The following is a 6,000-nucleotide window of genomic DNA, read 5'->3' as shown; positions in this document are numbered from 1 at the left end:
CTGTTGCCGACAGATGGTTTCCCTTAGCCAAGGCACACGAGCACCTAACATTCCACTTCGTGACTAACAGCACGTGTGTTAATGTTAAGACAAATTGAAAGAAAGAGCTTCCCTCATGAGCTAAAGTCTTCGTTATTCTTTGGCTATTTAAAAACTGTTTCAACTGCATTCTTAGCAACCTCGCTTGAGGTGAGTATATGGGTTCGATTTCCGGCAGATACTCTAATATTTCTCGTTGCCACGATGTACAGACGTGAGGTCTACCCAGATTCTAATGGGGCCGGAGATCCTGACTGAATCTAGTGACGCCTGGAATACATGGAGCTTTGTCTCAATTCATATTTTGCCTTACCTTACTTAATTTAATTATTTATCGACGCTTGTTTAATACATTGGTTACAATTATAGCTTCTTTTTAACGCTGGTTCAACTACATCGATTATGCGAATTAAACGAGGTGATAGGTATGAATTGTGAGGAAGTGGACAGCGGTTGTGGCATATTTGAATGAACCGCCCGGTTACTATCTTGGTGACTGAGTAAAACTATGGACAACGTGAGCAGAATAACTGCCTTACCGAACATCGAAGTTATCACGTACAAATGTAGGACGCTAATATTGCAACAAAACACTCGATACTAATATGTTTAGAATGGTTAAATTCATTATGTTGTGATAATGGATTGTTGGTTCATTAGCCATTTGACGACGCTGCTTCAACACTGTGTAACACTCTTTAAGTTAGATATATGATCGTTAATGATGAGCAGAAGGATTCGAAAGGAAACGGCTATCGTCACTGAATTATACTTGAGCGTATGAAGAATGCCACGAAGAACAGAAGGCTACCTGATTGCGCAGCCAAGTACCGAACCTCTTACCTCTCTAATGGAAGTGTTATTAACATTACGTCAAACCGCGCCTTGCATTCTATTTTCTCATGGGAAGATATTTTAAGCAAGTAAATTGATAATCTTAATGTTACCATGAGTTGCCTAGAGGTTGAGATTGTGAACTGATTTAAAATGATTTAAATGTTACGTACTCAACACTAATCAAGCGATTAAATAGCAAAGTAACTGCTTAATAAAAATTGTTTGTCACACAAACGTACAAATCATGGTCGCGTTGTCTAGTCGGTGTACAGCCTTGAACAAGTCGTGCACTGGGTTCGCACTTTCGAATTCTGTTCCGGGTGCCGATAAAAATTTTCAGGTACGTGCATTTCGGATTCGCTGTTTTAGAATGTAAATCGGTATCGGCTGTAGGGCTTAATCCGTAGATAATAATAGGAGGGAAGTTTAAGAATAATGATAACTTGTCTGTTAAATGGATACTGGATCGAAAATATGAGGCAGACTGTGTCTGATGTGATGGTTTTCGTGACCTCTTGGTAACGTAGTGCGCCTGCAACTTTGGACCATATGGACCCAGGAATGGGTGCAATCGATCACAAGATGCGCTGCTAAAGTGGCCGTTGCTTGCAGTTATACATCAGCAGACTGACTACATAATACATGTGCACACTGTGTACAGTACACGTGCGCAGTGACAGCTGTAATGGGCCATACTTACCGCTCAAAAGCGACAGGAAGTTGGGGTTCAGCCCTACGGGGGGTGGGGGGTGGGGTGTTGTCTTCAAATCCACATGCAATGAGATTCTTTCCCTCCTCATAAGCATACCAATGACAACTACACTGTCTAATCCAAAGACTCAGTTATCTTTTCGGGTAAGAACCAAAACGTAACTTCGAATTTACGGGTTAGTGTATTTTAGATCTTACATAAATACTCAGCATTTGTTAAGGTCGTGTTTTATTCAAATGTGAAAAAATTGGAAGGTTTATTTGCTTTTACAATTGATGACAATAACCAACAAATCATTGTTCTGTAAAATTGTGTGTGGATATGGACCATGTACTTACCGACAAATTTTTATATTGAATATGTTCTATAATTACATACATGGTAGTGGAGCGAAGCTCCGAGCTAACATCTTACAAATTTGGCCTATATGTGGAGTGAATGAGTAGCTCACTGGTGGATATTATGCATAGAAGCATATCACTAATTTGTAGAGTACATAATTGGTAATTCTTGGTAGCATGTCCCTACAGTGTTTTTAAAGTAAATAGAAGTCGCATGTTCCACTTGAGTTACTTGTTTTGAACTTGAAAATGCAATACCAGGGATTAGTAAAACCATTTAGCAGTAATTACTCTTTATTATTATTAAAACGTAATATTAATATTTTCATCTGCGAAATTGTGGTCTTGAATTCTGAATGTATTTGGAAACCAATTTGTAAGAAAAATGTCTGAATCTGAAAGCTAGAGGACGAGAAATTATGTGATTCTGAATATCTGATGTACATTCCGTAAGTACTATTGTTGCTTTGCAGACCGAAGGGCTATGGGATTTTCCATTATAATGAGACAGTACTTGGAAGTTGCTGCTTATTTCCCGTTAAACAACAACGGGTTTTCTTTTGTACCTCATTCACGTTGTTTGTGAAGTGAACGTAAACCAAGTCCAGAAGGTAGCGACATAATGCTGGTCTCTTATTGGTCCCCAGCTTAGGTTATAATAGCGCGGTTTATATGATCTGGTTTGTTATAGCAGAACACGGGGTTGTGAGCTTAGGCAGTGTAGTTGAGATGTGCTGAGGTGCAAGAGGGTTCCAGGTGCAACGGGCAGAAGCTCCTTGCAGAGGGGAACCCGAGAGCTCTTCAAAATAAAGGCAAGGGCTGGGGAAAAATCTCGCGCAGGAAATACGAGTCCGGGGCACGTGACACTCATCTGTAAAGATTTCGGGGGTGGGGGGGGGGGGTTTAAGTATGAATGTTTTTATGAACTGAACCGAGCGTCAACTCAAGATGCTTCATCACAGGTGTAAAAATAAATGAGCAACTCGTCTCGGGGAGCAAGGAATTTGGACCTATAGTTATCTGCTTCATTTAAGGTTCATAGGTTATTCTGCGGTGCTTTTATTTTGTGAACATCTGAATTTATGTAATGTCCTTCTGGAATTGTTCGTATCATGGCACTGCGAATTCTCTTATTTATTAAATCGCTTGTATTGAACGGATATTGGTACAGTTGGAATGGTGAGTAAAAGTAGTCTACCAGCTTAGGATACCCACGATAAAAGACGAAAATTCAAGCTGATTTCCAAAGCATTTTTCAGGTGGAATAATCACTTTCGTATGTTACTAACAGTTTATACAACAGTCTAAATTATGTATACTGTCGATTGGAACCAATCTTTGGTCGAAATTCAAAAGGAAATCAAAGGCCACTTTCTTGAAGAGTCAAATTAATTTCGTTGCGTAGGTTATGTATAGTAAGTCAGTCTTGCTTCTTAATTACTTAACTTGGTAAGGTAGAGGCATAGAGGTATCGAGGCACATGGATTGAAAACCACTTTCAAATCAGTAACAACAAAATGCTTCTTACTTGGTATCAAAGCGGTCTCTGATATCCTACTGGTTTGAAAACCATCCAGTTATTTGTTTTGTATCGCTATTAAGTCTCGCCGAAGTTAATTTTTCGTGAAGAAACACAATTTGGAGAAGTGGGGTTCGTTGTATTCAGTATTTTATTTCTGTACGTTTTTTTTAACCCGTGTATGTGAGTGTTTTTTTTATGCTTCCGCTCTGTTAACGGTTCGGTTTGTTAAGCTTACATAACCTCAGACATCTCTGAGGTGGCCTGCAAGGCAGGATTGATGAATTTCTTTTTGACGAACTGTGAAACACAAGGATTTTATATCCGTTTAGATGAGAGAAGCACATTAAAGACACATGGCTTGTTTCTTCATTGCCCTCCAATTCTCTCCTCAGAATTCAATTAAGACTCTTCCTGCTTACAAAGACTCATTTCACTGCTACTTTTTCTTCTATTTCTTTAGGCAGATTTTCTGTTGATCTGAAGCAGCCCTACCTCGTTTCTTTCGTAGAAAATTCTCGCAGTTGCGAGTTCATCGTACCGGCAACTTCATGTAAACATATTGCACTTGTGCCTTGACGTTTCAGAGCCCTTTCCTATGTTACGAAATGGTACCAAAATATAGGTATTTTATTTCGAATCAGACTACATCCTTCTTGCAGTTTTCATCTGAATAGAAACATAATAAACGCCTTTGTTGGAACGTAACATGTGTAAGCCAGTACGAGGAATTGATGTTTTACAAAATAGGACATAGAACTTCAAAATTGAGGGGTTTATAGGAAAAATTACATTAGTCCAACATGGACCATTCTTAAATAGTTTTGCTGTCTTGAGGTTAAACCTGTTTTCATCACGAAATAATATTATTTTGGCAAAAATCGCATTAGTCTAGATTAAAATATAGCCTGTTTGTTGTTCTGCCTCTACTGAATTTTTCAAGGAAAAAACAACATATGTCCATTTCTTATTGTAGTGTTTATGTAAAATTAAAAGGACCTACATAAATGTAACTATATTTTTGACTTGCAACACATGTAAATGCATTGATATAAAATGAGAATGTCGAGGAATATTCACCAGTTCAGATACTAAAAAGGTTTATTCTTGATTTCCCCAAAACGTTTAATTTTGAATTTACATAATTTCTCTCACAAACTCCTTTATTATATCAGTATGAGAAATTCTTACTAAATTTTGGTTGGAAAGGATCATACATTGGGGGGGGGGGGGGGGGTAACGTTAAACTTTGGGAAATAGGACGTGTATTGGATTTTTGTGTCTCGGGATAGGGATCACTAGAGGACTGTTGTGAACATGGTAATGAACTTTAGGGGTCCATGCAGATTGTACTATTAGCTGTTTAAGGAGGACTCTGCTTAGTGAAAACGTTAGGCTAAGTCTGTTTAAGATTCATGATTCCCGTTTGCAGTTGTAATGCCTCGGACAGTGACTAAGACAAATTAGCGTCGATCGAGATTCTGAACAAACGACTATTTCGGCAGCTCCAGACATTGACGGACTCCTTGACATTGATTAGTCACACGTCTGCCAGAGTCTGGGGTTTCTTACACGCGTGCCATTCTCTGGCTTTTACCGGGCGTACAGAAATTCGAATTTCCTCTTATATCAACGATGATTCTTTTTATGATTGCGGAATTTACGCCTTTTTCATTCGAAATAAATATGCGGATTTGAGGGCATCCGTAGTAAATCTCTTACAGATTTCTTCACTTTCTCAGGCGTTTGAGTGTGGATGCGAATTTTCTGTCTCGAAATAGTCGCCAGTGCTCTCCCAGTGGCCATCGTTAAAATTACGTCACTCTTCCCGCATGCTACAAATTATTATTCTTAGTCATGTAAGTCTCATTTCTGTATGCCGTTCAGAGTTTGTTAAATAAATATTAAGAACCTCAATTTGTGTTCACCTTGTGCCAGTGTTTGGGAGGTTTTAATTTCGAATTCTGCCCGAGGATGTGGAAACATGACTTAGATATTTCGAATTGTATTCGATGTCTACTGCATCCAGACCGGCTCTGGGCCCCACTCATCATCCTATCTAATGGGTACTGTGGATCTTTTCCGGGGCGTGACGCTAACCACTCACCCCCATCTAGTGCCGAAGTTAAAAATGAGTAGGAGCTATATCTCCTCTCCCCCCAGCGCCTGCGTGACGTATAGTGGGACAGCTTTACTTCTTATCTACAAACGATAGTGTATTCAAGAAGGTAGCATTCTTGAAGATATTTGTTTCCAGCAGTTTGTTCCGAGTTTTCATGAAACGGGTGTGTGCTAGGACTCGCGGATTAATTTCGACCTATTTTCCCCGGCCCACGGAGCTCATTTACTCGAGTTGTGTTAAGTCAGCCCAGAGGTTAATTTGCTCAAGTTGAGGACATAATTCTAAGTGACCTTTTGGATATTATTAGTGGCAGTGTTCCCTGTAATTACAGCTCAAGTAGGTCGTAATGTTGAACGTAGTACTATTGGGTGATCCTTTAATAGCGTTCATTAGACTTCACACAGTTAGGCCACGATTCTGGACCTCGGAA

The 6,000-nt window shown here is 39.4% G+C and overlaps 1 protein-coding gene across 2 annotated transcripts in view; it reads left to right on the top strand.

Moving 5' to 3' along the window:
- rau (RA domain-containing protein rau) overlaps nt 1-6,000 on the top strand; it is a 103,014-nt gene that overhangs the window by 87,602 nt on the left and 9,412 nt on the right. The gene's annotated exons all lie outside the window — the stretch shown is intronic.

This window comes from Zootermopsis nevadensis, unplaced genomic scaffold (genome assembly GCF_977971745.1).
Source record: "Zootermopsis nevadensis isolate Lab colony 2312 unplaced genomic scaffold, Znev_1.0 Znev_ptg000021l, whole genome shotgun sequence".
Classification (NCBI taxonomy): Eukaryota; Metazoa; Arthropoda; class Insecta; order Blattodea; family Termopsidae; genus Zootermopsis; species Zootermopsis nevadensis.
The sequence above is the reverse complement of the archived record's forward strand: the minus strand, read 5'-3'. Positions and strand labels throughout refer to the sequence as shown.